Below are 12,454 nucleotides of genomic sequence, written 5' to 3'. Positions count from 1 at the left end.
GGGGCAGAGATGAGGAGGTTCTGAGCCGGCCACTTGCGGAAACAGGCTCCGAGTGTGAGTGGCCAGGCGCACCACAGTGCCTGCTACGCTCCCCCCAAAGAGCCACAGCAAGAAAGCTTACTTGGATGGGATGAGAGATTCGGCCTCAAGGCTCGGTGCCTGAAGGTGCGGCCTGGCGCCTGAAGGTGCGGCCCGGCCTGCCAGGGCATGAGAGCCAGCATCTCATCCAGCGGGCTTCTCCCCAGAGAGAGTGAGCTCCTGGGACAGCCAGGAGGCCCGGAGCTGGGGAGCAGGCTCCCTGCATTTCCTGGCGGGTCAGGGTTCACAGTGGCCTCCCTGTCCATGCCCGCTGTGAGCAGAATAAGAGGCAACTTAAAAAAAAAAAGAAGAAGCTTTATTCGCTACCTGAGTGTGGTTGGCTTACAATGCTGTGATAGTTTCAGGCGTGTGATTCAGTTATACACACACGCACCTTATGCTTTTTCAAATTCCCTTCCTGTCTAGGTTGCTCCGTGACACTGAGCAGAGCTCCTTGTGTGCGCAGCAGGCCCTTGTCGGTTGTCTCTTTTACACACAGTAGTGAGTACCTAGGGGCTTCCCTGGTGGCTCAGCGGGAAAGAATCTGCCTGCAATGCAGGAGACCCGGGTTCAATCCCTGGGTTGGAAAGATCCCCTGGAGGAAGGCGTGGCAAATCCCTCTAGTTTTCTCGCCTGGAGAATTCCGTGGGCAGAGGAGCCCGGCAGGCTACAGTCCACAGGGTCGCAGAGTTGGACATGACTGGGACCCTAAGTGGCAGCAGCAATGAGCACATGCCAACCCCCAGTTCCCAAACGCTCCCTCCCCCAGCCCCACCCGCTGATGACCGTAAATTCATTCCCTAAATCTGCGAGTCTGTCTCTGTTTTTTAAATAAGTTCATTTGCGTCATTTCTTTTTAAAGTCTGAGTAGAAGCGATGTCTTATGGCGTTTGTCTTTCTCGGGCTGACTTCACTCAATCCGATGCGCTCTGGGTCCATCCATGTTGCTGCAAATGGCATCGTTTCATTCTTTCTCGTAGCTGAGTGATATTCCGTTGTATGAAGGTGCCACACCTTTTCCTCCATTGACGTCACTCAGGTAAGAGGCGAGTTTTATGGGCATGCTCTCAATAGCAGGGCAGAGCAGGGTTTAGTCGGCAAGACGTGAGAACATGTCACAGGGAAACCAGATGTAGGACGGAGCCGTTGCCTGGCGGGGACAGATAGGACCAGGGGTAGACGTGGGCGTTCACACAGAGAGCATCTGACTGCAGAGGACACTGGGAAGTTACAGGAACAGAGGGCGCCCCACCAGGTCCTTCCGGCAAGGGGCCAGAGAGGAGTTCCCTTCAGAACCCGAGGACGCTCGCAAGCCACGTGAAATGAAACTGGATTCAAGACAGAAGCGACAGTGCGGGAAAAGCTGTACACAGAGGCTGACATAAAGCAGGTTTACACAGAGTCGTCCAGACGCAGAAGCAACCAAGATGCCCTTTCACAGGCAAATGGATGGAGAAGCCGGTCCTCCAGGACAGTGGGCTGTTATCATTCAGTGATGCTGCTATTGTTCAGTGATATGGAGAAATGCGCTATCAGGCCACGGAAGACACGGACGAAATGCGAATGTGCACGGCTGAGGGGAAGAAGCTGGCCCGAGAAGGCCACACGTGGTCTCAGCCCGACCACGTGACATTCTGGAAAAGGCGGGCCAGTGGAGATAGTCAAAGGCTCAGCGGCTGAGGGGGTTTGGGGCGGGTGAGGGATGGGCAGGCAGAGCTTGAGGATTTTCAGGGGAGTGAGACTATTTCTCGGAACCCCATGATGCTGTCACTGTGAGTACCCACCTTTATACATCTATCCAAGCCCAAGAATGCTCAACTGCAAGGGTGAGCCCTGGTGGGAAGTGTGAACGTCATCACCTATAATAATGTCTCAATATGAGTTCACTGACGTTGACCAGTTCTTCCCCGAGAGCAAGGTGTGAATGGTGGGGGCATGTTGTGTGTGGTGGGCAGAGGGGTAGAGGGGACTCTGAACACTCTGCGAAGTTTTCTCATAACCCTAAACAGGTCCTGTCCTCGTCTGAGGGCTATCAAGGACCGATCTTTGGTGCCGCTGCCCATGGAGCACAAGCCGACTACACAGCCCGCCTGTGTGGGCCCCTCGCGCCTCTGCTCTGTCTTAACGCGCAGAGAAAATGAGGTCCAGCAGATGCGGACACAGAGCCGCCTCCCAGCCCTGGCCCTGTGACCTCCGTTTCCCTTTACTCTTGCCTCGGTACATCCTGACATTCTTGGACATTATAGAGGGTCCCAAAGAGTGTTAGTTGATAGAGGGTGGCATCTCCTGAGATTTCCCAGATTAGACGCTAGCACCAAAGCATGGAAATGTTCTCAAATATTTGAATTTTTTAAAATTAAAAAACAAAATATTCTAAGCATTTCCCTGGTGGTCCAGTGGCTAAGACTTCACCTTCCAACGCAAGTGATGTGGGTTTGATTCCTGGTCAGGGAACTAAGATCCTGCATGCCTTGCAGCCAAAAAAAAAAAAAAAAAAGAGAGAGAGAGAGAAAGAAAGAAACAGAAGCAACATTGTAGCAAATTCAATAAAGACTTAAAAAAATGGTCCGCATCAAAAATATCTTAAAAAATATTCTATGTGAATTAAAAGTCACAAGATACTCCATATTAACATAAAGTATCTTTTTAAACAAAAAAGTCAGTAAGCTTTTCTACACAAAGCATATTTAGTGGGAAGAGTGGCATGGCTTCAGGCTTGGGAAAGCTCTGTGGCTGGGGAAGGTAAGTGCTGTCCCTCAGCATCGCCCCGCGGCCCGTGGAGACACGGTCTCTGGGGAGAGGGAGGGCCGCTCAGCGGACTTCTCAGGGGCGCAGGGGCTTCCTTTCTGATGCCACGCCCAGACTCGGCAAGGGGTGTGTTCTCAGAAGTGAGCTGCACTATGGCATCTGAAGCCCCATCAGCAGCCTCTCCAGACACTGCTTTTCTGAAAACCCCTCCACCTGGGAGATGAAAGAAATGATGAACAAGCAGGAGGGGGACGGAGCAGAAACCTCGGCGACACCAGGTGATGCCAGGAGCTGGGTTGGGGACCTTCGCCGCCTTTCATTCCACATAAACACAGGCGGATTCGGGGAACGCTCCATCACCCATGCAGTTTTGTCTGTGAATCTAAAACTGTTCCAAAGCAAAGTTGATTGAGGGGAAAGAAAATGCCACTGGTCTGTCTGGCTCTCTGAGAGGACACTTCCCTGTGCGTGGCCACTGGGACGTGCGAGTCCCCAGGTTAGGCGGGAGCATCCAAAGTCAAGCTCTCCACGGTTGAGAGCGAAAACCCAGGTCCAGGAATGCTGCCGCCTGGCTCTTCGGGATCTTTCGGGACTGGAACGCCGTGCCCCAGATTCTGCTCAGAAGTTCAAAGGGGATCGCTGGCAGTGGACCCCACCGGCTGCAACAGGATGGTCCTTCTCCTTGGAGAGCGCAGCCAGCACCTGCGGGCTGGTGGCCCCTGAGCCTGGAACTCAGGCCGCCAAGTGAGGGCTGCTCTGGGGGGTGCCGGCTGCTGCCTCGAGCCCTGCCGCTGCGTTCGCAGAGCATCAGGACACACTCCAGAGTCCCGCTCCGTGGGATTAATAAAGTTTACTACGTTGTCAAGTGCATCCTCAAGTGCAGCTGGCCGCCGGCCTAGGCGCCTGCTCCGCGGCTGCCTCTTGGAGCAGAGGCCCGCAGGCTGGGAGACCCTCGCTCCAGTCTCCCCCCGAGCCGCCGCCCCCCTCCCCCCACCCCGGCCCCTGTCCCAGGCAAACTCCCCTCCTATAAAGATATCTGGTGGGAGGGCATCTGCAGCCCCCTCCCTCTTCTTTCTGCACCCACCCCACTGTCACCTGTCCGCCCTCCTGATTCAATTCTTCTCGGCCTTCAAGGCCTTCTATGAGCCTCTCCTCTTCCAGGGAGCCCTCCTCGACCAGCTTCCCCTAGAGGAATGCAATTCCTGGAGCCCCCATGACCCATCCTTCTCCTCCATGTGTCTCTGGCTGCCCCCAAGTCAGGTGTGGACTTCTCAGGACAGAGTCCCCCGCACCCCTCGTACCTCCCCTTTGTCCACCCTGAGCTCCTCCATGGTGCTGCCCCACGAGCCTTGCCTGCCAGCCTGGCAGCGGCTGGCCTCCTTTGGTTCTGGGAATTCTTTTGACTCCTTGGTGAAGCGCTGGGAGAAGAACTTGGCCTCTGTGCTAATTGCAAGCAGAGCAGGCAGGGAGACTGCAGCCCATGCTGGACGGCTGGCCCCACATCCCTCGTCTGGGGCACCCTCAGGAATGACCTTCCTCGAATGCCACAGGGAATCAGGCCTGAAATCCTGGGGTGCTGGGAGAGGCTTCCACAAAGCTCATGGTGGGCAGGAATGACCAGGATTGGGGGGCCTGAGCCCCCTCAGGCTTCCTTTGCCTGGAGCCCCAGGCCAGGCTGGGCCCAAAGCAGCCGCTTTTCTTCAGTTGCCCCCAAAAGTGGGTCTCACCGGCAAGGTCCCCATCGTCCACGGGAAGAGGTGCCTAGCCCTCCACACTGAGCTCAAGACATCTCTCAGACATCCTTGGCCTGCGAGACTCCACCTACACAGGGGGCCCCGGGCCAGCTGAGAGAACAGACTTGCCACTGATCTGGCCCACACCTGCCCCAGGTGCGGGCATCCCTGCTTTTCCTTGTCACGCCTCCTCCCAGGCCCAGGAAGGACACCGCCTGTCCCGTGGCCCATGGAAGGGGCGCACGCCTCCTCCCCTCTGCCCCGCACCCCTCCAGCTCCCTGGCCTCCGCTTTAGCACACTGTTCCTCGTAACATGATGCCTCCTCCTTTCAAACCTGTCTTTTTGAATTTTCATTTTCAGCAGTTTCACTTTGATGAACCCAGGCACAGTTTGCTTCAGATTGATCCTCTCTGGGTTTTGCCGGACTTCTTGGCAGATTTTAGCCATTGTTTCTCCAATATTTTTCTGCCCCATTCTCTTGCTCGTCCCCTGCTGCTGCTGCTGCTGCTAAGTCCCTTCAGTCGTGTCCGACTCTGTGTGACCCCATAGACGGCAGCCCACGAGGCTGCCCCGTCTCTGGGATTCTCCAGGCAAGAACTCTGGAGTGGGTTGCCATTTCCTTCTCCAATGCATGAAAGTGAAAAGTGAAAGTGAAGTCGCTCACTCGTGTCCGACTCTTAGCGACCCCATGGACTGCAGTCCACCAGGCTCCTCCAGCCACGGGATTTGCCAGGCAAGAGTACTGCAGTGGGGTGCCATTGCTTTCTCCGTTTCTGCCCTCCATTGCCTCCCCTACTAGGACCCTAATCACCTGTGTGTTAGACTTTTTAATGCCATTCATATGACCTTGAGTTTCTGTTCTTTAAAATCAAATTTTCTTTTTTTGCTTCTGCTTCACCTTGGATGACGTCTCCCGGCCTGTCTTTAAGTTCACAGACTCTCTCATCATCTCCATTCTGCCACTAATACCGTCCAGTGATTTTTTTAATCTCAGATACTGTATTTTTCTGCCCTCCCCATCCACTTAGATGTTTCTAGCATTTTCTATGTGCTGAAACTTCCCATCTTTTCATTCATGTGCCTGTGTTTGCCTTTATCTCCACAGGCATCACTATCCTAGCTCTTTGAAAGGCTGTGTCTGACCAGTCCAGTATCTGAGTGGCCTCAGAGCTGGCCCCGGTTAGCGTCTTTCCCCTCGAGAGGAAAGCGTCTATTCCTCAGCCCCCAGGCACGCCGCGTCATCTTCACTCGTATCACGCACTTTGTGACTGTTATGTTGCAGAGACGCCTCAGGCCAGGAACGTGAGCAGAGTTTATACATAAAATCTGTAATGTCCCCTCCCGTGGCTCTTTCTGGGATTCCCGCCTCACTCTTCAGCTAACCTATTGCCCCAGGCCCCTTCTCCTGGTCCCTCAAGCCCAGAAAGATTGGGGTTCAGGATGCCTGAACTGTGACTGCCCTTCCAAAACGACCTGCTTTTTGCTAACTCTCTGGAGCCCCTGGGTGGCTTTTCACTTGCTTGATTGCTTGTTGTCCAAGGTTTCTGACTGTTATCTGCAAGGGGGCTGGTTTGTTAGAGCCTGTAAGCTTCACACAGGAAGTGTAACCTAGAGGGGTTTCAGGATGGGGTGTGGAGAGTAGAGGGCAGTGGCAGCTAAAGCGCCTGATAGGCCACGTCTAATTGAAATCACTGAATTTGGCTGCGTGGATGGTGATGGATTTCAGAGGGTGATGGATGGTGAATCTGGCTGTGTGGAATTTGGCGTGGATTTCAGAGGGTGACGGATGGTGAATTTGGCTGCGTGGATGGTGGCGGGTTTCAGAGGGTGACGGATGGCGAATCTGGCTGCGTGGAATTTGGCGTGGATTTCAGAGGGCGATGGGCTAGCAGGGTGGGAAGAGGCAGCAGACGGAGGACACGAGCTTCTTCTCTGGTGTTAAGGAAATTCCTGTCTATGCCTTCCCTGGTAAACAAGTTTTATAATAGGGATTGCGTTTTAAATGTTATGGAACGTGTTTGGGCACTTATCTATTAATGTATTACTGTATGACTTTCCTCTCTTTTCTATCATATGGCCTATTAACACAATGATATTAATGGATTTCCTAATGTTGAGTCATCCTTGCATTCCTGGAAGTAAACTCTGCTTGGCCAGGGTGTATATTACTCTAATTCAACACACTGCTGGATTTAATTTGCTCGCTCCTTTATTTACAACTTTTGTGTCTATCTTCACATGTGAACTTGGTCTGTGGTTTTTCCTTTTTCTGTGTGCTCTCCTGATTGGGTATCAGGGTTATGTGAACACAGAAAATGAATCATAACCATGTTCATCTTCTATGCTTGAAACGTCTTGTACAGTAGAGGGCCGATCTTGAACACTGAAGAAAAAAAAAACTTGCCCATAAAACTCTCTGGGCCCTGTGCCTTTTCCTAGGATAGGGTTTTATAGCTTTTAGTTGGCAGCCTGTTTATTGATGAGTTCAGATTCTCTGGGTCCTTACGACAGTTTCCAGATGCATTTCCCTTGCTGTGTGTGAGTTGCTCAGTCGTGTCTGACTCTTTGCGATCCCATGGACTGTGGCTGCCTGAGCTCCTCTGCCCATGGACTTCCCAGGCAGGAACGCTGGAGTAAGTTGCCACTTCCTTCTCCAGGGGCTCTTCCCGACCCAGGGATCAAATCCGGGCCTCCTGCATCGCAGGCAGATTCTTTACCGTCTGAGCCCCCAGGAAGGCCCCTGATCACTTAGACAAGATCCTCAAATTCCATTTAATCCACAAATATCTTTCAGTCCCTACTGTGTTCCTGACTCTAAGAGCAGACGGATTTCTCTGTGAGTCAGCATGTAGCGTGGCTACGGGGACAAACGTCCAGTGAATCTCAGGCTCTGCACTGCCCCTCGTCCCCCTTGGACGCAGCCTCAAGAGCAGCACAGCAGACGGCCGCTGGCCCGCAGTCCCCTTTGCTGCTGTTTGGTTTGTTTGGTTGCTCAGTGGTGTCTGACCCTGTGACCCCACAGACTATAGCCCCCTAGGCTCCTCTGTCCATGGGACTTCCCAGGCAAGAACACTGGAGTAAGTTGCCACTTCCTTCTCCAGGGGATCTTCCCGACCCGGGGACTGAGCCCACGTCTCCCGCGTATATCGACCCCTATATATATCAACGCGTCCATCTGTGTATCCGCCCACCCCCCTGCCTACCCACAAAAATGTGAATTCACACACACGTATATGCACACACACAGGCACCTACCCACACGCCTACTCACCCATCTGTTCACTCAGGGCGCCCATGCCGAGCCTCTACTCTGCACCAGATCCTGGGCGAGGTATTGGGGTCCACGGGGATGTAAGCTAAGTGTTTAAGGGCTGGGAGACCAGAGAGAGGGTCAAGATGGCCCCAGGAAGCCACCATAAGAGCAGAGTGGAACAAGGTAAGAGGCTGTCCCAAGACCCGGGGGGTGAGTCTGAGTGATGACTTTTGGGGTCGTCAAGCTCCAAGCGGGGCTGGTCCACCGCCTGCGCAGGGGTGAGCGCTCAGTGGCTGTTGGGAGGAGGCAGCCTGGAGGAGAAGGCCAGGGTCTCAGGTGGGAAGACCCCCGGGGTAACTCCCCTGACCCGGGCGCCACTGCAGGCCTGCTCTCCCTGTTACCCGTGAGCTGATGCACCGGGTTCCTCATTCACTACGATCGTCTCGAGGGTGGGAACGGAGCCTTACCCATCTCCATGGCTCCAGGGCCCGGCTCAGAGTCTGGCACCAACGTCAGTGGATAAAAGATGAGAGAGGGGAGGACCAGCTGCTGGGAGGCGGCGCACTCACAGGGGTGCCGTAGGCGTCACAGCAGGGAGCACACCACCTCGCCCCGGTGTGGGCTCCTTCCCCTCCCACTGAAGCTCTGCACCCAGGCCCCTGGGGGCGGACACCCCTGCAGCCTTAGCACCCACCTGCTGGCACAGGCGGCCTGGAAAGGCCTGGAAAGCCTTTCTTCCTCAGAGCGGCCTGGCTGGGCGAGACCCTGGCCGGCGGGCATCCCAGGCCCCGGGACTCAAGGAGGGTGGGGGCGGGAGCCGCTTGTTCTCACTCCTCCCCCTCCCAGACTCCGCTGAGAACCAAATCGCCTTATCAGAAACTCCCTGGAGTGACTGGTTAACCAAATAGCTAGAATTCCTGCTCAGCGGCACATCTGGTCCTGATCTCGGGGAGGCCAGGGATGACAAGGAAGGGAGGGGGTAGCAGAGGTGCAGGGCCAGGCCTTCCCAAAATGACGCTGGGCTGGATGAGGGGGCGCGGGCTGCCGGCCTGGCAGCAGCAGACCCGGCTCGTCTCCAGGGCTGAGGGCAGGCGGCCCTCCCCGCCTCCACCACCTGCCAGGAGTGGGGGGCCTGGACCCGCCTTGGTGCAGGGGCACTGGGCCACCACTCCCAGCTCTTCCCCGTCCTGCGCCTCCCTGGGAGCTCTGTCCCCTCCAGCCCCACCCCCACCCCCACCCTCAAGCTCCTCCTGGTCTCCAGAACTGCACCTTAGCGGCTCTGCCCCTGAGACCTCAGGTCGCTCCAAAGCCGCCCAGGCTGTTCCCTCTGCCTCGAACGCCCTTCCAGCCTCGGCGTCAGCAGCAAAGTCTCCCCCTCTGGTGGGCCTCCTCGGGTGCAGGGGCTTCCAGGGGCCTTCGCCTCAGCCCCACTGGTGCTTGTGGGTCTGCCCGCAGGACACCCGAGCCCTCGGCCCAGGAACTCCCTCTCCTCAGGCTCTGGCTCCCTGGCCCCGGGGCAGGGCGAGGGGTAACCGAAGGATGGGAGCTGCCACGCGGGCGAGGGGCCAGGGGAGAGCTGCACACAGGGACGGGTCCCCCGGGCGGGGCGGAGCACAGCGGTCAGAGTGGGGAGGGGCCCACTCCCTCCCCCGGGCCAGGGCGCCCTGCGTCCTGCCTGGCCCCCACGTGCCTGGCCCTGCTGGGTTTTGGGAGGAGCCCTGCCTCGCAGTTCCCCGGTCTGGGCTGGGAACCCCAAGGTCTACACCTGCCGCTCCGCGCACACGGGCACCCCCCCCCCGGGTGCCCGCCCCCAAGACAGAGGACGTGCCCCCCGCCGAGGTCTCCACACTGAACTGGATGAGGGGACACACCCCTGGGGTGTTAAGACAAGGGGCAGTGGGGAAAAGGGGGTGCCATGCGGGGAGGGCAGGCGGGTCATGGGCTGAACCTGGTCACCCCGAGGGTCCGTGAGAAGGGCTAGGGCCTGGGGCTGATGGCAGACTCAGCTGGGGGCTTCCGGGGACCCCGTCAGCCCTCCCAGTCCTCTGTGCGGGCCCTGTGGAATCCCTCTTCAGCTAGGTGGAGGCGCACCCTCAGCCCTCAGCGTGCCCCCCGCCACCAGCACCCCAGCCTGGGGGCGCCCCCCTTGGCCAGGCCCCGTACCCCTTCTGCGAGGCCGCCCAGTGCGGAGGGCCCGGCCCGGGGCGAGGGCCAGTATAAACAGATCGTTTCTGTCTGCCTGGGGGGTGGAGGTGGGGGGAGTTGTCTTGAGCTTTGTTATGTTCTGAAAAAAAAAAAAAAAGGCAAAAAATTTGGGTCACAAACCACAAACTGTTTTGCTTTCGGCATAACTGGCACAAACAGGCATTTTCTCTGCGGTTTCTGGCCACGGAGGCCGGGGCTGGCTGGGCTGGGGAGGGAGAGGCTGGAGCTGCCCTAATGAGGCCAGAGGGGGCTGGGCAGGTAGGGCCGGGCCTCCTGGGGTGGCCACACCTGTGCGGGAGTGCCCACTGGGCGCCAGGCCCTGGCCACAGGAAATGCAAGGACCCCGGGAGCCGGGACCCGCCAGGCAGGTGGACGCGGGTTACTAGGGATGAGGTCACGTGGGAGGGCGGGGCTCTTCCCCTGAAGGAGGGGAGCAGACGGGCTGGGAGGCGAGGGGTTCCCCAGGGGTTGGTGTGATGGGGTCCCTGCCCCCAGCCTCCAGGGCCTTCTTCCTGGCTGGCTCTGCCCTGGGGGCTCCCCCGAGAGCTCTGGAGAGCTCGGGAGGACCTGATGATGGGCGGGACAACGCACCTGTGGTGTGGCAGGCCTGGGGATAGAGGCAGGGGGCTGAACGCCAGGCCCCTGTCTACACGGAGGGGCGGCTTCGGGCCCCAGAGACCCAGGGGTAGGGGGAGTGGTGAGCCAGCCCAGCACACTGGAAAGGGTGCAGGGTGTTAGAGGGCCCAGGAGGCAGAGCAGCCAGGCTTTGTGAAGCTGGAAGGGTGAGGGGCAGAGCGGGGGCAGGCAGAGGAGGGGCCCTGGGAGCTGGGTAGGGGGGCATGGGGACCAAGACGTGACCCCCGAGGAGCCAGAGCGTGCTAGGTGCTTAAGACCCCAGGAAGGCCTGGCCTGAGGCTTGCACTCCACTTTGCCCGGCGGCCCGTGGGAGCTATGGAGGACCCTATGGGGAGAGCAGGCCAGGGGCCTCCAGGCGCACATCGAGAGCGGCTGGAGCAGAGACCGAGGCTGGAAGCAGCTGTGTCCAGGGGCTGGTGTAGCCGAGGGCCTAGAGGGGAGGGCAGAGGGCCCTGGAGCAGGCGAGGGTGGCAGCCGTGAGCATGCTGGGCCGGGGGTCTACAGCGCACTGAGGGGCGGCATAGGCCCCGGCAGGCGCCACTTTGCAGCCCAGGTGAAGAGGCCCGTGGAGACACAGTGGGGTGAGCAGCCAGGTGCTTGCCCAGGGCCTCCAGCTCAGCAAACGCAGTCCTTCCCGGGGCTCACGCTCAGGCCCAGGGCCCTTCCGGTGTCCTCTTCACTCAGCAGGTGGTCGAGGGACAGGCACACAGGGCGCGCTCCTGAGAGGGTGCTCAGGGAGCCGGACGCCCGCAAGGACAGCGGTCCCAATCCGGACAGAGGCAGCCAGCGCCCAGGCCCTCAGGCAGGGACACCACGCGTGCTAAGCCAGCCCCGGGCCAAGCCATCACGAGGAATCTGCTTGTCTGCAAGGAAGCCAAGACCAGGGGCGGGACGGTCTATGTTTCAGAAGGCCACCTGGCCTGCGAGTGGTGGTCAGGAGTGGAGACGCGCAGGGACCCACCGGTGGGAGATGTGGCCCCCGCCGCACTCTGTCCCTGCAGAACCCTTGGTCTCTGGAAGTGTGCCCTCGTGTAACTTGTTTCCTCAATGGCACTAACAGGATGGCCTACAACTACAGAAATGCAGTCTCGCCCAGTCCCCAAGGCCAGAGGCCTGCAGTCAGTTTCACCGGGCTAAAATCAAGGTGTCCAGGGCCAGGCTCCTTACAGAGGCTCCAGGCGAGGGTCCTTCCTGCTTCCTGCCTCGTCCAGCTTCTGGGGTTCCTGGCTTGTGGCCGCGTCCTCCCAGTCTCTGTCCCATCCTCACACAGCCCCTCCTCTGCACCCTTCCCCCATCCTGTCCCTGGGTCTGGGCCCTCCCTAAATCCAGGATGGTCTCATCTCCAGACCCTTCACTTCATCACATCGAAGACCCTTTGCCCAAACCAGGGCACACTTGAGGACTCTGGGGCTTAGAACTGGACATATCTTTCTGGGAAGGACACTATTCAACCCGCTAGCCCACCCCGACGGAAGTCCCTAAATACTCCTTGAGTGAACGATGGTGGTCTCTGATCTCATTCCCCGCGCGGGCCCCCTGCCCCTGCGGCAGCCCCAATCCCAGCCCAAGATGCCCCAGTTCTTCACCCTCCCCACAGGGGGCCGCACCCTGGCCTGCTCCAGGCCCGCATTCCTGAGTCACTCTCTCCTCCTGAAAATCATCCCAGCTTCTCCCTCCGTGACAGAGTCTGGGGCGCTGCGCATGGGCGTGAATGGATGAATGGAGCCCTAAGGGTGCCCTGAGAGTTTGCAGAGAAGGCGGAGGGGCAGAAAGGGGAGACTGGGCACACCAGGGCACCTG

The sequence above is a fragment of the Ovis canadensis genome, chromosome 21 (assembly GCF_042477335.2).
Source record: "Ovis canadensis isolate MfBH-ARS-UI-01 breed Bighorn chromosome 21, ARS-UI_OviCan_v2, whole genome shotgun sequence".
NCBI classification, from domain to species: domain Eukaryota; kingdom Metazoa; phylum Chordata; class Mammalia; order Artiodactyla; family Bovidae; genus Ovis; species Ovis canadensis.
This window is presented reverse-complemented; position numbering follows the sequence as displayed.